Source organism: Clarias gariepinus, chromosome 3, assembly GCF_024256425.1.
Source record: "Clarias gariepinus isolate MV-2021 ecotype Netherlands chromosome 3, CGAR_prim_01v2, whole genome shotgun sequence".
Lineage (NCBI taxonomy): Eukaryota > Metazoa > Chordata > Actinopteri > Siluriformes > Clariidae > Clarias > Clarias gariepinus.
In genome coordinates, this window is record NC_071102.1 from 41,464,681 (window position 1) to 41,490,909 (window position 26,229).

At 39.3% G+C, this 26,229-nt stretch overlaps 1 protein-coding gene and 1 long non-coding RNA gene across 2 annotated transcripts in view; both read left to right on the forward strand.

The window, feature by feature from the left end:
• The window catches only part of LOC128518570 (uncharacterized), a 31,716-nt gene extending 25,249 nt beyond the window's left edge, over positions 1-6,467 (forward strand). Inside the window, exons 2-4 of the long non-coding RNA XR_008357755.1 lie at positions 1,130-1,207; positions 6,145-6,222; positions 6,438-6,467. This is a non-coding gene — a long non-coding RNA (uncharacterized LOC128518570). The remainder of the gene's footprint in view (positions 1-1,129; positions 1,208-6,144; positions 6,223-6,437) is intronic.
• Positions 1-26,229, forward strand: part of LOC128518710 (sialoadhesin-like) — a 1,187,000-nt gene that overhangs the window by 64,163 nt on the left and 1,096,608 nt on the right. The window lies entirely within an intron of this gene.

Here is a 26,229-nt window from a genome sequence, read left to right on the forward strand (position 1 = left end):
TTAGCCAAAGTCTATGTAGCAACCTGGGCAAAACCAGGTTGGAGCAATTGTCAGAAAATGGAAGAGGATAATGATGACTGTCAATGTCCCTCGGACTGGGGCCCCACAGAAGATCTCTCCTCGTAGGGTATCAATGATGCTAAGAATGGAAAAGAATCAGCCCAGAACTCCACGGGAGGAGCTGGTCAATGCCGTGAAGAGAGCTGGGACCATCATTTCCAAGGTTACTATCAGTAATAAACTAAGACGTCATGCTTTAAAATTTTGCATAGCACGAAAGGTTCCCCTGCTTAAGTCAGCCCATGTCCAGGCCCGTCTGAAGTTTGCCAGGGACCATCTGGATGATCCAGAGGAGTCATGGGAGAAAGTCTTGTGGTCAGATAACACCAAAGTAGAACTTTTTAGTCTTAACTCCATTCACCGTGTTTGGAGGATGAAGAATGATAAGTATAATACCATACCTACAGTAAAGCATGGGGCTGGAAACATCATGCTCTGGAGGTGTTTTTCTGCACAGGACGACTGCAGGACGACTATATTAAGGAGAGGATGAATGGGGCCATGTATTGTGACATATTGGGCAAAAACCTCCTTCCCTCAGTCAGAGCATTAAAGATGGGTCGTGACTGGGTCTTTCAACATGACAATGACCCACAGCACACAGCCAGAAAAACCAAGGAGTGGCTCCTTAAGAAGCATATCAAGGTTTTGGAGTGGCCTAGCCAATCTCCAGACCTAAAACCAATAGAACATCTTTGGAGCGGGCTGAAACTCCGTGTTGCAACAGCCCCATAACCTGACAGACCTAGAGCAGATCTGTATGGAGGAGTGGGCCAAAATCTCTCTCTATATAAAAACTTATTCGACACAGTAATTCACAAATAAATTGTTAAAAAATCCTACAATGTGATTTCTGGATTTTACTGTCTCTCACTGTGGAAATGCACCTATGCTGAAACTTGTAGACCCCTCCATGATTTCTAAGTAAGAGAACTTGCAAAATCACAGGGTGATTGAATACTTATTGACCTCACTGTCATATAATATATATATATATATATATATATATATATATATATATATATATCATTTTTTTCTCTTTTGATTTTCTCTTTTTTTGTGTGAGTAGAATGTTCAAGACCCTGCCAATGACACCTACTCAGCTCTGAATCCTGCAACGATGTCCTCTGATTATGACACACTGAGGGTAAGTTGTGTGTGTATGTGTGCATGTGTATGTGAAGGGAGAAACAGGAAGAAACGGGTGTTACAAGATTCAAGATTCACAAAGATTCAAAGAACTTTATTAATCCCAGAAGGAAATTGCTTATACTTGATTACAGCTGCTGACAGTCATTTACAGAAGGAAGGAAAATGCAAATAAATAAATAAATAAATAAATACTTAGTTGCACATTAAACATAATTCTATATACAGATATTGCACATCTGAGGGAAAAAAGTTACGATACCAGTTATATGTGCAATAGCAACATGTGTAATTATACTGTATTATTGTTGTTGCTAAAAGGTGGCTCTCTCTATAATGTCCACGTTACAAAGAAGAGTTGTATTATTTTATGGCCATAGGGAGAAAAGATCGGCGGTCAGTAGACCACTTGGAGGTAATCAGTCTCTGGCTGAATTTGCTCTGTGGTCAGAGAAAACACAAAAACAACAGCGCCCAAAATAAATCAGTCATTCGTTAAATGACCGCCAGGTGGCGCAAAGTGACATTTTCCCTCGCCGCAGTTTTAAAATACAATTTAGTCATAAAAAAAATTTTGTATCGAAGAAATACAATAGTGATGGTAATGTCCACGAGTACTTTACACAACAAACATGAAAAATCTGAACCAGAGCTATTGAGCAAGCATTTCACTGCATATCGTACTGTGTATGACTGTGTATGTGACAAATAAAATTTTAATTTGAATTTGATATTCACTGTTCTAGTGAAAACTCTCGCTGCTGCATTCTGGACTGGCTGAAGCTTGTTTATGCATCTAGTTAAACAACCAGACAGTAAGGCATTACAATAGTCCAACCTAGAGGTGATAAAAGCATGAACTAGTTTTTCTGTGTCGTTTAGCGACAGTATATTTCTTATCTTGGCAATATTTCTGAGGTAAGAGAATGCTATTCTGGTAATATTATCTACATGAGCTTCAAATTAAAGGCTGGAATCTATAATTGCACTCGATGGAGCAAAAAGCCCATCTAAAGTTACAGTGTGATCTAAAATCTTACTTGTAGCTAAATGCAGTCCTATGACCAGAACTTCTGTTTTATCAGGATTAAGCAGAAGGAAGTTAATTAGCATCCAATCTCTTATGTCCTGCACACATTGCTCAACTTTAGTAAGCTTTTTTTTTTTTAATGACCATTAAAAACTAATACCAATACCACGGATTATGTTGCCAAGAGGAAGCATGTATAGGGAAAAAAGCAGTGGGTGTAAAACGGAACCTTGTGGAACACCAAAATCCACCAGAGAACATGCAGAATAATCACCATTTAAATCTACATACTGATAACGATCGGTCAAATAGGATCTGAGCCAGGAGAGGGCTGTACACTTAATTCCTACTAAATTTTCTAATCTGTAAAAAAGAATCCCATGATCAATGGTGTCAAACGCTGCACTGAGATCGAGTAAAACAAGCGTAGTTACACAAACCTGATCAGAGGCCAATAGGAGGTCATTTACTACTTTAGACCCAACAACTGGTTTATTCATTATTCTCTCGTTTCTCCAAATGGCAGCCTGCAAAATGATCAAAATATTACTGTTGTTGCGTCACAAGTGTAGTTTTAAGAGTTGTTTAGGCAGGAATACGTGTGAATACAGCTCAAACCCTCCATCGGTTATTAAAAATAGCGTCTATTTAGAAAAAATGCCCCAGCGATTTCGGAGATTTGAGCTTCAGGAAATCTCCCGGCGCTTTGCGCATAACACCAGGCCAACTCATGTCGGAAAGAATTTCTAAACGTGGGTTATTGTTTTTTACCTAATTTAAAGTAAATGGGGTTTTGATTTTGCTTATATAGTTTTATTATATCGTTTTTAACCATTAATCTGGAAAACTTTTTCTGATGCACACCCAGAGTCTGTTTTCTGGCTATACGCTAGTGTTATATGATATAATCTAAAAGCTAAATATAAAGGTATACATTTACTTTGCTTAAATTTGATGCAAATAAGAAATGCCTATATTTAATTGAAATTCTAAATCTGTACTGTAGTTTTAGTACTGTGATTGTAAATTTGTTTAATGTTTACCTTGTATTTATTAAGGTTTTGCCAGCAGTGGTACAGCGTAACGGGGGTCATTCGTTATTATTAAAGAAAATTATGATGATCATAACAGCCTACAGCATTTTATTATTATAATAAAGTAAAAACCCAAATGGGGCTGAATGACATCGACATCTGCTGACGCAGTAGAACGTCCTGACAATGTTTGAATTTTATGGTCATTTATTTCAGTTAATAAATCTACTATAAATTTAAAGAACACAAAGTATAAGATGACACAAAACCCTACACATGTAGCTTTTCTAATAATACATAATAAAATCTGAGGCTTAACATTTATTTTGCTTAAATTCGATCCTAATAAGATTTTACTTGATTTCACTTGATTTTATCCGCTACTACATGCAGCTCTGAAGGAGCTGCGGCTCATTAATCCTTGAGAGAATGAACTAAGGTTTGAGGCGTCAGTATACAGTATAGTTATATAGCGCCACTCAGCGGTAAAAGCCAGCAAACTCACAAACCCAAATGCTGCCGCCGTGCACCAGTAAAACCAACATTCCGATTAAGTACCTACTGTATGTGACCAGTCAATTTTATTATCCAGATGAACTCCCAGATATTTGTATTCTGAGACCATGTCCACTTTCTTCCCCTGGATAGATATAGGAGTCACAGGGATCTTACTTCTCTTAAAGTCTACCACCATCTCCTTTGTTTTCCCAGTGTTAAGTTGTAGGTGATGACACTCACACCAGGAAACAAAGTCAACCACCGCAGACAGCTACTCAGAGATGTTGCCATCCTTTATACATCCAACAACTACGGAGTCAGCAGATGGCATAAGTTATATCTGAAGTCAGATTATAAAGGGTGAAAAAAAAAGGAGACAGTACAGTCCCCTGAGGTGCTCCGGTGCTGCAGATCACAGTCTTGGACACAGAGTTCTGTAGTCGAACATACTGAGGACAGCAGGTCATATGGTCCATGAACCAGGAAACCAAGAAACTGACTATGTGCATATTCTTACGTTTCTTCCCCAGTATTGCTGGTTAAATGGTACAGTATTAAAGGCACTATAGGTCAAAGAACATCATCCTTACACAGGGCCCAGGTTTGTCGAGGTGGGAGTAGGTTAAATTGAGCGGGTGTATTATGGCGTCCTCTATTTCCAGGAAAGACTGGTAGGCAAACTGGAGAAGGTCTTCACCAGGGGACAAAGTGTATTCAGAATCTGTCTCTCAAACACCTTTATACTATGCGATGTCAGAGCGACAGGCCTGGGCACAGGGACAAGATATTTTGGGGACTAGTACGATGCGTGATGTTTTCCACAATGCAGGAACATTCTGTAAAGGCAGACTTAGACTAAAGAGGTGCTGGAGGACACCACAGAGTTGGGGACCACATGATTTCAGGACTCTTGCCCTTTATCTGGACCTGTAGCTTTTGTGGGGCGGAGCTTGCTCAAACCACAGTTGACCCAATCATTCTCTGAGATATTGATTGAGGGGAGGGCAGGTGTAGTGGCTGTTTTTTGTGTGGGAGAGGACATGGGTGTAGGAGAGAGTGAATTGAAGCTAAAGCCAGGAGAAGTGTAAGACAGAGAAATCAAATCTATTAAAGAAACTGTTTAGATCATTTGCACGCTCCACATTCCCCACAATATCCTGGCGACCTGTCTTGTAGCCAGTAATGCTCCTCATGCCCCTTCCACATCTCTCTCATGTTGTTTTGTTACAGCCTTTGTTCCAGTTTTTCTCCTGTAGGACTCTTTCCCATCCCTGATTTTGTTTTATCATTTTCTGCACAGTTTATCATTCCATCAATGTCCTCACCATGTGGAGAACCTCCCAGTCTGTAGCCTCAAAACAATCCTGTAATGCAGCAGTGGCTCCTTCTGACCACCGTCTCACATTCCTCAATATAGCAGGCTGTCTCTGAACCAGAGTTTTTTTTATAGGCAGCTGGTGGACAAGGTTGTGGTCCGACCTCCCCAGGGGTGGTAGTGCTGCCACACTGTAAGCACCTTTAACATTATTATACAGCAGGTCTAGTGTTCTATCCTCCCTGGTGTGACAATCCACATATTGAGCGAAAGTGAGAAGAGTCTTGGTCAGTGATGTGTGGTTGAAATCGCCAGAGATCAGGAAGAAGGCATCGGGTGTCGAGTCTGGAGTTTAGCGGTTACCGAGTGGATGACGTCACACTCAGCGGTGCATTCGTGGATAAAAGAATGTACACAGCAGTTATTATTACAGAGAATTCCTTGGAATTCTCTTTGGAATTCCTTGGAATTCTCTTTGTAAATAATATGGGCGAACTCCGATAGCCAGCAGTTCAATATTGGGGCTACAAAGACTCCCTTTAACAGTCACACGGCTGTTGTTACACCAAATGTTGTTGATGTAAACAGCCAGCCCCCTCCTTACTTCTTACTGGTCTCTTTTCTTTTCCTGGCACTCCGTATAGCGTTGAAGCCGTCCAGTGTAATATTAGAGTCAGGCACATCACCATGTAACCAAGTCTCAGTAAAACACATCAGACTGCAGTCACGGAAGATGTTTCCAGATTTAACTAAGGCATTCAGCTCGTCTATGTTATTGTCCAGAGATCTAACGTTGCCCATGATAAGAGATGAGAGATACAGCTTGTATTTCCTCATCCTTTCCTTATGCTCTGCTCAACTCTCTTCATCTTTGACTCCTCTGCACCGCTTTCTTCCACCTCTGCATCCTCTCAACGTCCTTCTCTTTAATTAATTTTCGTACTTTGATGCAGGCCAGTAATTTGATCCTGCTGACTTTTTTTATTTATCGGGTACTGCACAAACAATTAATACATTTATAGAAAAAAGTTATTTTTTCTCTTATTTTGTCTTAGCAGAATGTTAAAGATCCTGCCAATAACACCTACTCAAGCCTGAATCCTGCAATCATGTCCTCTGATTACGATACACTTAGGGTAGGTTGTGTGTGTCTGTGTGTGTGTGTTTATTTCAGTGTTTATTTCTCTAAATACTTATTTAGAGTGTGTGCATGGGAGTGATTAATCATGTTCATATCTATCGTTTCTTTTTGTGCACGTGTGTATGATAACCGAAAGATCTGTGACCCCACAATAACCATACCTGATAACACACATGAAGAATGTTTATTTTATTTTTGTGCATTTTACAGAAATGACGCATTCAGATGGTTGAAATCTGCACACACCTCTTCTTAGAGTAAGTGTGTAGTCTGTTAATGTGTGTTTGTGAATGAGTATGTTTGTCACAGTGTGTATTGTGATAATATTATGTGCATTTTTTTAGGGTGTGGCTACTCAACTCAGTGAAAAGTACACCAGTGTCATTCAGTTGTTATTCTTTGGTTTTTCAGATGTTGTTCTCTGTATTTAACATTATATACAAGGGGTGTGAGAAGTCAAACTGGGACATTTTATAGTGCAGAAGACCAGAACATGTTTATGAGAGTGAAAACTCCATTTATTTCACTATATAATTATCTGATTAACACACTAATGCACTTATCTCAGCGTTCTTCTAGTATTTGGTCACCATAAAGTCTTCTGAGTATGCCGGAGCCATGATCAGACTGGCTGCTTCACGTCTGAATCTCTGGCCTCCCAAGAACTCCTTTACAGGGATGTGGCAATAGCTCACAGCCAGTGTAATGTGCTAGTTGTGTTGGAGACTTATTGTTTGTACCCTTTTGCAAGTTGGTAAGAAGATTTTTGAAGATTTTTAAGGATCCACTCAAATATATTCCACTTACTGAATGTAAAAAATAAATAAATAAATTTTGCACCATTCAAATATTTCACTGATAAGAGTCTTGAAGTCTTCTATATATCTGCACATATCCCTCTTAAGTGTACTTAGAACTTATCTTACCTTTATCCTGCACTTTATGCTAATTGCACTTCTGATTAGACCTTAACTGCATTTTGTTGCCTTGTACTTGTACATGTGTAATGACAACAAAGTTGAATCTAATCTAATCTAATCTAATCTAATCTAATCTAATCTAATCTAATCTAATAACTTATTCAGTTTTATGCCTTTATTCACCAAACATTTCATCACATCACTCGTATATGAAATATAAATATACTGTAGCGTTTTTACCACTAGAAGGATCTTGGAGGACAAGTGAGCTTGATTGCTGCCCAATGCAAATGGCTGGTAGTACTTTATTTCACACAGCACAGTACAGCATGGGAAACACATTCACTCGAGAACCAGACCCAATTCAGCCTTAGCATGAACCAGAGCACATTCAACAGGTCACACACAAACATGGCTGAAGCCACTAACCCAAACACACTTCCCAAAAAGGGTAACCACATAGAAACCCCCCGCAAGGCATGACGGTCGTCAGCCGCCCCCATGCCACAATATATAATAATATTCATATTTGCATATAGTATAAATTATACATAAGTGTACATATTTAATGTACACAGTAGGCCCGGAAAACCATTCATAATATAATATTTTAATATTTTCTACTATACTATGCAGTTTTCACTTGACAGGTCTTTTTGACTTTTAAACAAATTCAATTCAATTCAATTTTATTTGTATAGCGCTTTTAGCAATTGTCATTGTCGCAAAGCAGCTTTACACAATCAAAATAATTATTTAAGTTTGTATGAAATGTGAATGTGTATGAATCAAAATGGTATGTTTGTCAGTTGGACCAGTTTGTCCCTGGTGAGCAAGCCGAGGGCGACAGTGGCACGGAAAAACTCCCTGAGATGGTATTAGGAAGAAACCTTGAGAGGAACCAAACTCAACAGGGAACCCATCCTCATTTGGGTGAAACAGAAAGCAGTAAATGATCTGCATTTATACAGTGTGTTATGTGTCAGGCAGTTCAGCTATAATAGTTGATGTTAACTGATGTTAATATGGAGTCCAGGTAGTTATTGAAGACTCAGGTAGACTTGTAGAAAGTTCCAGTCCTGACCTATAGGACTGTCAAGTCGCCAGAGAAACAGTTGCCAACACCAGTCGAGGCCAGAACCATCTTTTAGGTACAAAGAATCATCCCCAGACACCAGACGCATCCCAAAGAGACACACGGGGCATCCATGTGACGAGATCTCCAACCAGAAGCGGGGCACCAGGATGGGCCAGACAGGTCCGGAGGGCAGAGGGAGTCTGGATCACTGGCAGCTCAGGAAAGCTCGACAGAGAGAGAAATGTGTAGCTCGACAGAGAGAGAAAGAGAAAGAGTGAAAGGGGGAGACTGGGAGAGAGGGGGAGAAAGAGAAGAAGAGGAGAGATGGCAGTTAGGTATGGTCACAGTCACACAATGTATAATGTGAATGTATATTAACTGTAGAGTGCAAGCTATGACAGCATAACTAAAAGAGAGAGCCAGAGGTAAACACAAACATGAGGGCTTCCTGAGATGTAAAGCAAACAATCACCTCATCATCAACAAACCTAAGTGATCAATGAGAGTGAGGAACACAGCATCTAAACATACTAGTTCACCATAATACTCTACGTCCATGAGTCCCCCAGATCTGCTCCTTTGACTAAGGCAAATCTATTTATAAAAATGCTTGGCTAAATAAATAGGTTTTTAGCCTGGACTTAAACGCTGAGACTGTGTCTGAGTCCCGAACACTATTTGGAAGACTATTTCATAATTTTGTGGCTTTGTAAGAAAAAGCTCTGCCCCCAACTGTATTTTTCATAATACGTGGTACTGACAAGCAGCCTGCATCCTTTGATCGAAGTAGGCGTGGCGGTTCGTAAGACACTAGCAGTTCGCGCTGGTACTGTGGCGCGAGACCATTTAATGCTTTATATGTCAAGAGTAGTATTTTAAAATCAATGCGAAATTTCACAGGGAGCCAATGCAGTGAAGATAAGATAGGGGTGATGTCCTCATATCTTCTGGTTCTAGTGAGGACTCTTGCTGCTGCATTCTGGACTAGCTGAAGCTTGTTTATGCACCTAGCTGAACAACCAGACAGTAAGGCATTACAATAGTCCAACCTAGAGGTGATAAAAGCATGAACTAGTTTTTCTGGATCGTTTAGCGACAATATATTTCTTATCTTAGCAATATTTCTGGGGTGAAAGAATGCTATCCTGGTAATATTATCTACATGAGCTTCAAATGAAAGGCTGGAATCTAAAATCACACCTAGGTCTTTTACTGTTGCACTTGATGGAACAGAAAGGCCATCTAAAGTTACGGTGTGATCTAAAATTTTACTCCTAGCTGTATGCGGTTCTATGACTAGAACTTCTGTCTTATCCGGATTAAGCAAAAGGAAGTTAATTAGCATCCAATTGCTTATGTCCTGCACACATTGCGCAATTTTAGTAAGCTGTTTTTTTTTTCATTAGGTTTTGCTGAGACGTATAACTGTATCGTCAAAATAAAAATGAAAACTAATACCATGCTTATGTATTATGCTGCCCAGAGGAAGCATGTAAAGGGAAAAAAGCAGTGGACCTAAAACTGAACCCTGTGGAACGCCAAACTCCACTAGAGAACATGCAGAATAATCACCATTTAAGTCTACATACTGATAACGATCGGTCAGATAGGATCTGAGCCAGGAAAGGGCTGTACCCTTAATTCCTACTACATTTTCTAATCTGTGAAGAAGAATAGCGTGATCAATGGTGTCAAAAGCTGTACTGAGGTCGAGTAATACAAGCATAGTTACACAACCCTGATCAGAGGCCAATAGGAGGTCATTTACTACTTTAACGAGTGCTGTCTCTGTGCTGTGATGAGGCCTAAATCCTGACTGATACAGTTTATGTATGCCATTTCTATGTATATATGAGCATAGCTGCTCCGCTACTATCTTTTCCAGATTCTTAGAGATGAAGGAGAGGTTTGATATTGGCCTGTAATTGGACAGCTGACAGGGGTCGAGGGCTGATCAGGTTTCTTAATTATTGGTTTGATAACTGCTAATTTAAAAGATTTTGAAACATAACCAATGCTAAATGAGGAATTAATTATTCTCAACAGAGGTTCTGTTATTGCTGGTGCTATCTGTTTAAGAAAATGTGTCAGTACACGATCTAATATACAGGTTGATGAATTTGCAGAAGAGTTCATTCTCTTAAAGGGGAGTAAAGTATTCTAGGTTCTCTTCTGACATGGCTAGATTAACATCTGCATCAATTACATTTGTTCGGTTTCAAAGCCTCAATATTATGCCTAATATTTAAAATTTTATTATTAAAAAAGTTCATGAAGTCCTCACTATTGCATGATGTTGTTGTGGAGATTTTTGCAGTGGTCTTATTTTTGTTTAATTTGGCTACAGCATTAAATAAAAATCTAGGATTATTTTTCTATAAGAGTGAAGAGATATGTTAATCTAGCTACATTAAGAGCTTTTCTATAGTTCAGGATGCTTTCCTTCCATGCTATTTGAAACACTAACAATTTAGTTTGACGCTATTTTTGTTTTAATTTCCGAGCGGTCTGTTTGAAGTGCGCGTGTGATCGTTATACCAGGGATCAAATTTCTTATCTCTAATAATTTCATTTTAACTGGAGCTACATTTTCTAAGGTATGGCAAACTGTCGACTCTAAATTGTCGACTCTCTAACCCTATTTTTTTACTTTCATTTTATATTTTATTCTTTCCTAGTTAAATTCACATTTATTTTTTTCATATTTATTTATTATCCATAGTCTTTTATTTTAAGGTCATGAGCAGTTGTCTAAGCATTTCACTGCATATCCTATTGTGTATGATAGTGTATGTGACAAATAAAATTTGAATTTAAATTGAATATTAATTTTAGGAATATATTAACATGTGCCCCTACATAAAGCCGGCCTTGATTACACACACACACACACAAATGTTACTCATGCGGTATTCTGATTTTACCGCCATGCCTCACGGTGGCGACATTTGGGTTTGTGCGTTTGCTAGCTTCTACCGCTGAGTGGCGCTATATAACTACAGACTGACGCCTCGGGCATCAGTTCATTCTCTGCAGGATTAATGAGCCGCGCTCTATTGGAGCTGCACATAGTAGCGGATAAAATCAGGTAAAACATTGTAATTAAATGAATTCATAATCACAGTATTAAAATTACAGTACAAATGTAGAATTTAAATTTAATTAAACCTTATTAGGATCAAATTTAAGCAAAGTAAACGTGATTTCAATTAGATTTTATCTAATGTAATTAGAAAAGCTACGCATGTTTGTTTTTTGTCATCTTATATTTTGTGCTCTTTAAATTTGTAGTAGATTTATTGACTGAAATAAACGAAAATAAATTACCATAAAAATTCTAACATTGTCAGGATGTGCTACTGCGTCAGCAGATGTCGATGTGTTTTTGCGTTATTATAAGAATTAAATGCAGTAGGCTGTTATGATCATCATAATGTTCTTTATTAAATAATAAAACATTTTAACAAATTACATTTTCACATCCCAGTACCCCCGTTGCGCTGTACCACCGCCAGCAAAAACCTTATAAAATACAAGTGAAACATTAAACGAATTTATCATCACAGTACTAAAATTACAGTACAAATTTGGAACTTAAATTAAATATAGGCGTTTCTTAGTTCCATCAATTTTAAGCAAAGTAAATGTTAACACAGTGAGCCTTTATATTTTATTTTACTCAAGGAAGTACTGTAGTAGCAGTAGATTTGTGTGTGTATGAATGTGCAAACATTATTGTGGTTTCAAATATGGCGTTCTTACGGTGGCCTTGAAGTCAGTTTTGTTAATTTTTTTGCACTTCACGGCCATCATAGTTTAAAGTGAAGCAGAACACACAAGAAACAAAGATAAAGAAACAAGTTCCTACTTCCTGTATATCTTGAGTGACAGATGTCTCGTCCAATCAGCAGTAAGCAGTTCATTCGCAAACTATACCTACCTTTTCCGGTTTGAATCTGACTGGCTGAGAAGTGCAATACAAATTAACAAAACGGAAAACAAATTAACAAATTCAAAGTCAAATTAACTAATCCGAAAACAAAATAACAAAAACAAAAACAAAACAACAAAACTCCCCCCCTCCAAAAAAATAGTTTTGCGTTTTGTTATTTGGTTTTTAATTTGTTTTCCGTTTTGTTAATTTGTATTGCACTTCTCGGCCAGTCAGATATTAGTTATTTTGTTTTCCGTTTTTGTTAATTTGGTTTTGGATTTGTTATTTTGTTTTGGGTTTTGTTATTTTGTTTTCAGTTTTGTTCATTTGTTTTGCACTTCACGGCCACCATTAAGCTCCCCTTTGATCAAAATGCTCCCGATATGAGCCGACACGAGCAGCTTTGTTTAAGTCAGAATATTTATCTCTCATAAAGAGAGGCGACATATACTTGCTGATTAAACACTGCATTTTTTTTTAAGTGAAAGCGCGCACGATGGGAGCAGCTTTAATTATTAATAATTAAATGATTATTCAATGCTGGACATAAACAGCTAAAATCAAGATGGTTATTATTCTTTAGATTATTATTATCATGTTCTTTTGCTGTTTGGGTTCAGCGTAAAATGAAATTTTGAAACTGAAGCGCTTTGTGTAGATTTATGCCATTAGTCATTTTATCATACAAAGATTATTACGTTGTGCTCGGACCACTGACTCCAAAATTAACATTTTTACAGTTAAAAATAAAATTATTTTTACAAGCCCTTGAGCTGTTGTTTGTGTTGTTTTCCTTAATAATAATGATAGAACAACACGTTTGGCCGTGACAGAGTGCGCGGCAGTCAAAGCTCAAAGTTCAAACTTATTTCTAAAGCACTGAATAAAACAACAATGTTGACCATAGTGCAGTACAGACAATAACACACTAAACAGCAAAAAACAAATAAAAGACCAGTATAGCCATATATCTAAAATAGAGTTTAAAAAAAGAAATACATGACACTAACACCCTTCACACTTATCTTTGATCGAAAGCTATCATAAAAAAATATGTCTTCAAATGGCTTTTAAACTGGGCAAGCGTAGGAAGGTCCCTAATATGTGAAGGCAAACCGTTCCATAAGATAGGGGCGGCGACTGCAAAAGTGCGATCGCCTCTAGACCTCAACTTAGACCGAGGAACAACAAGACGTTTCTGTGATTGAGAACGTAATAGTCTCGTTGAATTTTGTTCCTGGATTAGAACAGCAATATACTGTAAGTTGCTGCTAAACCATGTAAAGGTTTGAAAACCAATAATAAAATTTTAAAATTTATCCTAAAAGTAACAGGCAACCAATGCAATGCTTTTAACACCGGAGTAATATGATCAAATTTGCACGTGCATGTAAGCAGTCTTGCAGCCCCATTTTGGACCATCTGCAGTCTCTCTAAGACTTTATTTTGAGCACCATAATATAGCGAGTAACAATAGTCTAATCTCGAAATAATAAATGCATGGATTACCCTTTCCAAATCTTTCTTGGATAAAAAGGACTTTATTTTGCTCAATTTAAAAAAGCTCGTTCTAACGACTTCATTAATTTTCTTGTCAAATTTAAGTGCACTATCAAAAATCATCCCCAGATTTCTTACATGATATTTTTTAAACTGGCACAAAGGCCCCAGCTTAGATTCAACTGCGCTATCAAGTTCAGAGGGACCAATCATAATCAATTCTGTTTTCGATTCATTTAGGCTCAAGAAATTTATAGACATCCATGCCTAAACTTTATTAAGACAAGCCAGCAATCTTTCTATGGCAGTGGAATCATTTGGCTTAAGTGTGTATCATCTGCATAGCAGTGAAATGACACACTGTATTTAGCAGAATGCAGAATTGAACCCAGAGGAAGCATATAAACAGAAAAGAGAAGTGGTGCCCTTGTGGAATGCCACACGATAACGGTGATGAAATTAATGTACATTCACCCATACAAACAGAGAAACGTCTATTTAGGAGGTAGGACTTAAACCAACTTAAGGCATTTCCAGAGATGCCTACACATGTTTCAAGCCAGGAAATAAGAACATGGTGGTCAACCATATCAAACACTGCTGTAAGATCCAGCAGCAATAGAACAGTCACATTCCCTTGATCGGTTGTCAAAAAAATATCATTAAAAACCCTCAATAAAACGGTTTCTGTGCTATGGTGCTTCTTAAAACCTGACTGAAATACTTCACTGATATGATTTCCATCAATAAATGACTCTAGTTGAATCAGAACACATTTCTCTAAAATCTTTGCCAAAAATGAAAGTTTTAAGATTGGTCTATAATTGCAAAAAACACTCTTATCCAGATTTTCTTTTTTCAACAATAGCTGAACTACAGCATGTTTACAATACTCAGGCACAATCCCTGAGGGTAAACTTTTATTTATTATAGAAATCATTTATGGGCTGAGCGATTCTATGGATTTGCTTTAACAGAGGTATCAGAATAATATCTTAAGGAGCAGAAGTAGACTTTAGCTTAAAAACAATATCGTTAAAAATAGCAGTAGAAATAGGCTCAAGTTGCGATAAATTTGCAGTGATTTCTAGTGCATTCAAAGACACATATGTACAATGCTGTATATTGTTCCGAACCCCCGATATGCGATTGACAAAGTAATGTAAAAAACTTTCACATAATTCAATAGATAAAGCAGCAGGTGCCTCTAATTTAGGATTCAAAACAGAATCAATTGTTGAAAAAAGAACTCTCGGATTTTGGCGATTCTTCTCAATAACGTTTGCGAAAAAGCTCGTCCTAGCAGATTTTACAGCCCGTTGAAATTTAGCCAATGAAACTTTCAACATTTCCTAGGAGATTTGCAGCTTATCTTTCTTCCATTTCCGTTCACCTTTTCTACATTTCCTTCTTAGGGCCCTAATTTGTCCGTTTAACCATGAAGTTGGTTTGTGCTTTCTATGTATCTGCCTAAGAGGCGCTACTTGATCAAGTGTATCCAAACACACAGAATTAAAAATATTAGCCGACTCCTCCACACTAAGATGGGGTGATAAAAGGTCTATTTTTATATTTTGCAAAGAGTCCACAAAAATTTCATTAAAATCCCCATGTGTAGTTGATTTTATCAAGCGAACCAGTCTCTTTGTAGTACAAACTTTTTTAGGTTGACATGGAGGAAAAACAATAAATAAAACAGGATTGTGATCAGCAACCAAGAGATCATCTATAATAATTTCACTGACTAATAAACCAAGTAACAGAATCAAGTCCAACGTGTGACCATGAATATGTGTAGGACCATTAACCATTTGCTGAAGGCCAACAGAATCAATTAGATTTAAAAAGTCCTTAGAAAAATAATTTGTTAGACAACATATATGAATGTTGAAGTCCCCCAGTATTAATATTTTATCATATTTAACAATAATGTCCGCTAAAAACACAGACAGCTCTGAAATAAAGTTCTTATTGAGACCAGGTGGTCGATAGACAATAGCACAAAGCACAGGAGATGACAGCTGCATTTCAAACGCTTGGAGTTCAAAACTAGAAAAACGCTTAAAATTGAGCCTATTGCAAATAAAATTATCCTTAAAGATAGAACCTACACCACCTCCCCTTCCTGTTTCTCGGGGAGTATTAAAAACTATAAAATTACTCTGCACCACTTTTCCAAAAACAGACATATCCCCGGCATTAACCCAAGTTTCAGTAATAAATAGAAAATCTAAATTTCGAGCTCTAATGAACTCATTTAAAATGAAGGTCTTGTTTCTCAATAAACAAACATTTATCAGCGCCAACCTGATTGCTGGTCCCGCATTGTCCACCGAGACACTGTAAGACCGCTGCGGGCCAAGTGGTACAGGGCAAAGGTTTCGCAGATTAGCTCCCCTCCAGTGAGGACGCAAGACACGCCAACCATGGGTCATCACAGGCTCCGGTAGTCCGATGGGCTGCAACCACTGCGATAACATTCTCTCTGAGCGCCGATATAACACCTGGTAGCACATCCTCTGGGCAAGGCGTTCTCGGAAGAGAGACCAGATACGCTTTTAGTTTCACCAACTTTTCTCCCCGCTTTCCATGACGGCGCCATTTCTTTTCCAGAGGAGGCCAGGGCTCACGTTTTCCACCAGGTAGGAATAATTAGCGGCGGCTTAGTGATTGGGAGCTGCAGCTCGCCTCTTCCATCTTTGAAAAATTTCTCATATGAAGTTCTAATATTTAAAAGTGTAAGACGATCATAGATCAGTGCAGAGGTAGCGTCATGTATAAACAATGTTATTAATAAAACAACCATAAAAAGCAAACAAGAGAGAGCAGAAAGACGGTACGCCATGAACACCGGCGCCATCTTTGATTCATAGACATTCCGCTTGAGTAACCACTGTGTAGATATATATATATATATATATATATATATATATATATATACACACTCACCTAAAGGATTATTAGGAACAGCATACTAATACGGTGCTTAACTCCCTTTCGCCTTCAGAACTGCCTTAATTCTACGTGGCATTTATTCAACAAGGTGCTGAAAGCATTCTTTAGAAATGTTGGCCCATATTGATAGGATAGCATCTTGCAGTTGATGGAGATTTGTGGGATGCACATCCAGAGCACAAAGCTCCCGTTCCACCACATTCCAAAGATGCTCTATTGGGTTGACATCTGGTGACTGTGGGGACAACTCATTGTCATGTTCAAGAAACCAATTTGAAATGATTCGAGCTTTGTGACATGGTGCATTATCCTGTTAGAAGTAGCCATCAGAGGATGGGTACATGGTGGTCATAAAGGGATGGACATAATCAGAAACAATGCTCAGGTAGCTTGGGGCATTTAAACGATGCCCAATTGACACTTAGGGGCCTAAAATGTGCCAAGAAAACATCCCCCACACCATTACACCACCACCACCAGCCTGCACAGTGGTAACAAGGAATGATGGATCCATGTTCTCATTCTGTTTACACCAAATTCTGACTCTACCATTTGAATGTCTCAACAGAAATCGAGACTCATCAGACCAGGCAACATTTTTCCAGTCCTCAGCTGTCCAATTTTGGTCGGCCCATTCTCCTCTGACCTCTAGCATCAACAAGGCATTTTTGCCCACAGGACTGCCGCATACTGGATGTTTTTCCCTTTTCACACCATTCTTTGTAAACCCTAATAATGGTTGTGCGTGGAAATCCCAGTAACTGCGCAGATTGTAAAATACCGGCCCGTCTGGCACCAACATGCCACGCTCAAAATTGTCGTCTATCTACCTGGAGCAGAGGACTCTACTTTCGTCGTCTGCAAATTTTTAAAACGACCTACTGCTTGGGAGATCTTCGTGTGTGCATCCTCCCATACTTTCTCCGCTCTCTTAAACCACTGATCCACCATGGGTACATCGGTGGAAGTGGCATCCCAGGGACAAAGCGGTGGCTGATGCCCAGGCTGGTCGCGGAGTGGTATAACGAGTTTTGTGCATATTCTGCCCAGATTAAGCAGTCTGCCCATTCATGTTGTCGACTGCTACAGTATGCACGGAGGTATCTACTGAGTTCCTGGACAGTCCACTTTGCCTGCCCATTCGACTCGGGGTGATAGCCTGATGTTAGGCTAACAGTGGTCCCCAACATCTGGAAGAAAGCTTTCCATACTTTGGCGATGAATTGGGGACCATCATCAGAAATGATATCCTCCGGGATGCCATAGCAAGGAAACACTCTCTTAAATAGGGTGTCTGCCACCTGGAGGGCTGGCGAAAGAGAGACAAATGGGATGAAACGACATCCCTTAGAAAACCGATCTACTACGACTAAAATTGTTGTATACCCTTTCGACACCGGTAGATCCGTGACAAAGTCTACAGCGATGTGTGACCACGGTCTATTCGGTGTTGGTAGGGGCATTAATTTACCAACTGGCAAACAACAAGGATTTTTTTTTTTGAACATTGATTGTACAAGACAAAACAACTGTTCTTACGGTTTCTTTTATATTAGGCCACCAAAAATTTTGTTCTAGAATTTTAAAAGTGCGTGTCACGTCTGGGTATCCTGAAGACAGATTAGTGTGTGCCTCTATTGTCACTCGGTTACGAAGAGCCTCTAGTACGTAGGTTCGAGCCGAAGGGCAACCTTTGGGCACGTTATTGGACTGTGCCCATTGTGCGTCACCGCATCGATGTCCCACATCATCGGAGCTAATACGAGTGACAAGGCCGAGATGGGTTCTGGATTTGCTGTCAGATTCAGTGTTGGATAATAATGAGATAAGGCATCTGCTTTCTTATTTTTTGAGCCTGGTCGATACGTGATATGAAATATCAAAGCGCCCACTGGGCTTGACGAGTGTTTAATGTTTTTTTGCTTGTTGGATGTACTCCAAATTTCGATGCTCGATGAGTACTATAAATTGGTGTTTAGCTCCCTCCAGTCAATGCTGCCACTTCTCTATGGCCGCTTTTACTGCAAGCAGTTGTCTATGTACAGCACTTCATATTTATAAATCTGGACCATTGCACAAGTCACTTTAATAAGTCACTTTTCATGCATATTTGCACAACCACTGTCACTTTAAATTTTTATATATATACTTTTTTTTCTTCTACATAATATATATCGCAAGGGTAATGTTTCTCTGGTTGGCCATGGCGTTGTGACACCACCGCTCCTATCCCTACCTCCGACGCATCGACTTCTACTATAAATGGTTTCTCGGGGTCGGGAAGCCTTAAAACAGGTGCCGTGGTGAAGGCAGGTTTGAGTCTTTGAAATGCTTTCTTCGCTTCTGCGGAGAACACGCTTAGTCGTCTCTGCTTTCTTTTTAACAGTGATGTGAGTGGTAGTGCCACTAAGCTGAAACCTCTGATGCGATAGCCGAGAAATGCAACCCCCCGCTTGTGGAATTCACATTTTTCTGCCTACGCATAGAGCCGGTGGTCGCGCAGGCGACGCAGGACAGCGGTTACATGAAGGACATGTTCGGAATATGACTGTGAGTATACTAGAATATCGTCTAAATATAGCCTACTATTACATAACGGTTAAACATATCCCGGAACACATCATTAATAAACCCCTGAAACACCACAGGTGCGTTTACCAATCCATGCGACATCACATTATATTGATAATGCCCCAATGAAGTGCTAAACGCGGTCTTCAATTCGTCACCTTTATGTACACAAACAAGATTATAAGTTTTGTGTTGGTCGATAGCGGCCGGTACCAGCAGCAGCGGGTGCTTGTATTTTACTGTTACTGCATTGAGACCTTGGTAATCAATACAAGGCCTTAAGCCTCCGCCTTTTTTTCTATAAAAAAGAAACCTCCCGAAGCGGGGGAACGTGCACCTGCTGATGAGTCCCTGCCGAAGAGCCTCATCCACGTACTCCTCCACTGCCCTGGTCTTCTTCAGGGACAATGGTTAAATACATGAGCAAGACGGTGTTTTCCCTGGCAAGAGCTCAATCACGCAGTCCCACGAATGATGATGGGGAAGTCTCACTGCTGCCCTAATACTAAACATATCTTTAAATTCCGCAAACTCTCATGGCACGTTAACTGATACTTGGGCACGCTGGCTTGTAGTTTGGACTATCAATGGTAACGGTTTACAAGATTTAGTGCATCTTGGGGCCCAGGATATGATGCAGGAGTTTGCCCAGTCAAAATTAGGGTTGTGACCCAAAATAAGCCAGCAATGATTTTATCTTTGGATGCCGAAAAGGCTTTTGATCGCGTGGAGTGGCCTTTTTTGTTTTCAGTTTTGAATAAATTTGGGCTAGGCTCCAACTTCATTAATATCATTAAATATCTGGATGCAGACTCTGTTGCTACTGTCAATACGAATGGACTGATGTCTGAGGGATTTCCAGTACATAGAGGCTGCAGACAGGGGTGCCCTCTATCACCGCTATTGTTTACATTATTTATTGAACCTTTAGCAGAATCTATCAGGATTAATTCGGATGTTACAGGTATCACAGTTAATGGGAAAAAGCATGTAATTTCCTTGTTTGCAGACGATGTACTTTTATATCTGGAGAATCCACAAACCTCGATACCCGCAGTTTTAAACTCTTTAACCTCGTTTAGTACCGAGTCGGGTTACAAAGTTAACTTAGGAAAATCTGTCTCGATGGCCTTTAATTGCCCCCGTAACCAATCTATACAATGTCCTTTTCAGGTTTTAGATAGTGGTCTTAAATATTTGGGCATTTTTCTCACTCCCAATTTGAAAAATTTATTTGAGACAAATTATTCCCCTTTAATTCGAGAAATTAGAAAAGACTTGGAAAGATGGACCTCTTTGCCGACTTCCCTCTTGGGGAGAGTCAATGTTATAAAAATGAATGTACTGCCCCATCTAAATTATGTGTTCCAAAATCTTCTGTGTTATTTAAATTTATCCTTCTTTAAATCACTAAACCCTTCTATATCTCGTTATATCTGGAATAATAAAAATCCGAGAGTTGGTCTCTCTAAACTCTGTAAACCAAGAGATTTGGGGGGTCTCTCGCTGCCCAATTTTCAGCTTTACTATTGGGCTGCTCAACTCAAAATTATAACAAACTGGATTATGAATAGGCAGGACGCTTTATGGATTGACTTTAAATGCTTATTTTGTTATCCCAGAAGATTAGAATCCCTTTGGTTTATTAATAATATCGATCAGATAAAAGGTTTTACTGATAATATAATTATTTATAATACATTACTGGTTTGGAAAGATGTGAAAAAATATTTGGGCATTCCTCATATTATTTCTGTCCGTTCTCCCTTGGCATTTAATCCTGATTTTCCAATTCAGATTAGGAGTATTGGGCTGTCGGAGTGGGGTTCTAAGTGTGTGTCTGACTTTTCAGACCTTTTGGCTTGTGATACCCTGAAGTCATTTGAAAAAATTAGAGCAGAGTTTAATATCCTCTCTGTAGATTTCTTTAAGTACCTGCAGGTCCGGCATTTCTTTGAATCCCTATTAAGGCAGAACAAATTTCGTACTATTTTATCAGAAATGGAAGAAACCATCATTTCAACTAAAGCTCTTAAAGGGGCCACCTCTAAGTACTATGCTTTATTAGCGCACTCAGATTCCTCAGCTTATGACTTTTATAAGTCTTTGTGTTGACTTATAAAATCACTGTGGGAACAGGATCTGGGGACATAATTTAATCCAGCAGTTTGGACCACAATTTGTAAAGGCATTTTCCCAAAAAGCACTTCAATATCTTCACATGAACAAAATTTTAATTTTTTTCATAGAATTTACTTTACACCTGTCTGTCTTTACAAAATGTATTCAGGCAGTTCCAATCTTTGCTTTAAATGTAAAGCAAATAGGGGTACATATTTTCATGTATTCTGGTCGTGTGACAATATCCAATCATTCTGAAAGAGGGTTTACTCTGTAACTCAAGAGATAACCGAAAAACATTTTATTCTGTTTCCTGCACTGTATTTGTTGAATCACATTCCTGAAGGCCTTTTTGACTTGGACTCCAAGCTCTTGTTTACAACCCTTTCATTTTTGGCGAAAAAAATGCATTTTGCTGAAGTGGTCCACTTCCCAGGTTTCCAACTATTACTATGTGGATATCCCAGCTGTCATCTTTTCTTCCCTTGGAGAAATTAACTCATAATCTTAATCACAGGTCGGACGGAAACTCTGGAAACCTCTCCACTGTTTTTTGCAAAGACTCTGAATGTTTATTTTAATAGAGGTTTCTATTTTCCCATCATGTTTTGTCTTGCATTGCTTAACTTCAGCAGGCAGAGATTTATATATTTCTTGTACATTGCATATTGTTATATTTTTTCAGAGCTGTGGGTGGGTGGGTGGTTTTGTTTGTTCATTCGTCTGTCTGTTTAATTGTGTCTGTATTATTTGAAAATCCAAAAAAACAAACAAAAAAAAAAACAATTAGGGTTGTGGAAACTGAGCCAAGGTAGACCCAGCACGACGGACTGGTCTGATCGATTTTATCTCCTCAGAGTGACTGGGGAAAGTTAATCGAAGGGGCGCAGAGATTAATTCAATTCAATTAAATTGAACTTTATTTATATAGCGCTTTTAACAATGGTCATTGTCTCAAAGCAGCTTCACAAAAATAAAAGAAATTCATAAAAAATATTAATAAAAAAAAAAAAAATTGTGTATGTGTGAGAAAAATGTGTCTAGATTATAATGTGATGAATAAATGAAATGTCTCTGATGAGCAAGCCAAGGGTGACGGCGACAGTGGCAAGGAAAAACTCCCTGAGATGGCAATAGGAAGAAACCTTAAGAGGAACCAGACTCAACAGGGAACCCATCCTCATTTGGGTGATAACAGATAGAGATGATATAACATCATGTGTGTTATGCAGCTAAAAGTACAATATAACAGAAATTCTTTAAATTAACATGAAGTCCAGTTCAGCATAGCGATGAGTCAGTAGGTGCAGAGGGCAGATAGGGTCTGGATCACTGGGAGCACAGGAGCAGGATGTGTAGCTCCAGCCGTCATAAAGCCATATATAGCTCTAATGGCCCCACGTTGAGCGCCACTGTAACAAACTAGCTCTTATTATATTAAAATAATAGCTAGCCGTTAACAGAATGAGGGGGTAGGATAAGGACCACCAGAGACAACAATGTATAATCAAAGTGTATTTACATTTAATATTGTGCTGTACAAAATGCCACTCACTCGCTGGCCATTCACACAACATTCACTCTGTCTATTACGTTCTTGCACAATATTTCAGAGTCTCTCTTAATCAAAAGTACATAAATGTAAAATAAAAGAACCAGAGAACGTCCTGCTCCACGCCTGATGTCCTCCGTGAACGACGTCCCTTTAATGGCGATGTGGTGGCGGCCAAGGATTCAGTCCCGCGTGCACACTGCCGCTGGTGTGGTCAATCCCACAGCTGTTGCACCAACTCACGCGAAAACACAAAGACACAGAACGACACACACAAAAAAAAACTCCTACTTATAAAAAAAAATCCACATACATGTGTGTATGAGTTACAGAGAAGGGTTGTAAACTTTCATGGCCGTTGGGAGAAAGGATCTCCTGTGGCGCTCTGTGGAACACTTGATAGTAATCAGTCTCTGGCTGAAACTGCTCCTCTGTTCAGCGAAGACACTGTGTAGCGGGTGAGAAGGATTGTTCAAAATGGATTCTACTTTGGATAGAATCCTCCTCTTCGCTACTACATCCACAGAGTAAAGCGCCATGCCTAGCACAGATCCGGCCTTTTTAATTGACTTGTCCAGTTTGTTCTTATCAGACACCTTAATGTTACCACCCCAACAGACCACAGCGTAAAAAATGACACTCGCCACAACGGTTTCATAGAACATCTGCAGAATGGTGTTACAGACGTTAAAATACCTGAGCCTTCGAAGAAAGTATAACCAACTCTGTCCTTTCTTGTAGAGTGCCGTTGTGTTGAGTGACCAGTCAAGTTTGTTGTCCAGATGGACTCCCAGATATTTGTATTCAAAGACGATGTCCACTATCTCCCCCTTTACAGATATAGGTGTCACAGGGGTCTTGCTTCTTCTAAAGTCTACAACCATCTCCTTTGTTTTCCTGATGTTCAGTGGTAGGTGATTACGCTCACACCAGAAAACGAAGTCATCCACTACAGACTGGTACTCCGAGGTGTCACCCTCCTTTATACACCCAACAACCACAGAGTCGTCAGAGAACTTCTGCAGGTGGCATGACTCTGAGTTATATCTAAAGTCAGATGTATATAGGGTGAAAACAAACGGTACAGTCCCCTGGGGAGCTCCAGTGCTGCAGATCAAAAAAGAGGTACTGGGGGACACCACATAGTTGGGCAGCACAAGATTTCAGGACTCTCGGATTGATCTTATCTGGACCTACAGCTTTTGTAGGGCTGATCTTCCTGAGGCCATGTTTTACCTGCTCCACTGAGATATTGATTGCTGGGAGTGCAGGAGTAGTGACTGTGACTGATCTCTGTGTAGGGGAGGACATAGGAGCAGGAAAGTGTGAATTGGGGCTGAAGCTGGGAGAAGTGTGAGACATAGGGACATCAAATCTATTAAAGAAAGTCGTTTGCACGTTCCACATTTCCCTCAATAGCCTGGCCACTTGTCTTATAGCCAGTGATGCTTCTCATGCCCCTCCACACCTCTCTCATGTTGTTCAGCCTTTGTTCCAGTTTTCTCCTGTATGACTCTTTCCCATCCTTGATTTTACCAGTTAGCATTTTTTGAGCCTTCTTCACTGCTTCCTTATCACCAGACCTAAAAGCAATTTTTTTTGCATTTAAACACGCTTTAATGGCCTTTGTGACCCAGGGTTTGTTGTTGGGGAAACAGCGAATATCTCTCTTCGGTACACATGTGTCAACACAGAAGTTAATGTACTCTTATTACTATGATTATTATTATTATTATTTATTTATTTTTTTAATTTATTTATTTTTTTTGTGAAGTTGCTTTGGGACAATGACCATTGTTAAAAGTGCTATATAAATAAAATTGAATAAAATTGAATATATATGTTGTGTGTAATCTACATTTCTGTATGGTTATTAGTGATGTTAGCTGTTATCTAGCCAGCCTTTTCTTACTCCATTTTACACTCTGCAGTACACTCACTCAAGGGTTTGGTTAAACATTCTGGTTGTTAAAGAAAATGAGGGCAAGTCATGGCACGAGCTGGGGAAGAGTCGGTAGCTCCGCCAGCAGGCCCTTTCGTGACTCTTCGTGAGCCCAGTTAAGACGAGGGCCCACAAGGTGACGATGGGGTAGAGCAACCACTCACTGATGAGCTGCCTACACCTCCTCCTCCCATTGACACTGAAGACGACCAAAGCCTCATTTCCTTGGTGCTAGCAGCCCTCCTTAGTCAAATAAAGATGACTCTGCAGGCGCTGGGAGACAAACTCACCCGGTGAATGGATGTGCTGTCGGATTGGGTGGGTGAGCTGCAACACATCCACAACACAGAGGTATTAACCTACCAACGTAAACTGGAGAATGCCCAGGTGGACATGCAGCAACTGTGTCAGACAGTGAAACAGCAGTGTAAGGAGCAGTTGAACAACGTAGACCATTCTATGGTGGAGTGCATGAAGAGGCAAGACTCAGTTAAGAGCCATGATAAGTGCGCAAATTAAAATAAAATGAATCTTTATTGATTCGAATACAAGGTATCGTGTCTTTTTTTCCCACTCTTTCGAATATATCAGACGCATTTAAAGACAACGGCAAAGAGTCTTGATTATCATCAGTATTATTTACTATCTCATTGACCTCTCCCGTTCACGGCGTGTTTGAGGAGGAGGCTCTCCCTGTCGCTAGGGTCGTTCCGCCGAGGTGCTGCTTTTAGAGGGGTTCGGCGTTTGTTCAGAGGCCTCCGCTTGGCCTGCTGTAGATACCTCGAGGGGTTCGGGGTCGAGAACGCTCAACAGTTCAGAGTCGTCTACTACCAAAGAAAGAAACAATGTTCGTTATTATTATTATTTTTAAAATGCAATGCACCATCATAAAAATAATGATAATAAATAAATAAAAGTAATAATAACCCACCGTAACTAGGATCATGCTGTAGCTGCGGCCCGATAGGCGTAGACCGTGTTGGCTCAGCCATTTTAAAAATCAGCGTTTCTAATAAAAAAAAATAATGAAACTTTGTTTAGTAACAACAGTTTCTCAAGAAGATAGAAATAAAACTGAATACATATATATACATTTACAAAAGAGATAAAACTCACGTAAGAACGGTCAGAACGATTTTTCTTTAAAAAAAAAAAAAAAAAAAACTCGTGTATATAAAAACAAGTGAATCTAGTTTCCACCTGGAGCCATAGCGATGATGCTAGAAGATCAGGTGTTCTCCGGAACCGCGACGAAATGACAGTTTTTTACGGTTTACCTTCTCTTCTACGTGTTTTTTATACAACCCTCCTTATCACACCCCAAAGAACACACACACAGACGGTCATAAAAAGCGTCAAAAAGTTTCAGACCCCTCTGGTAACTCTTTAACATCCAAGTCGGTCATAAACCCCAAACAGGCCCCCCTAA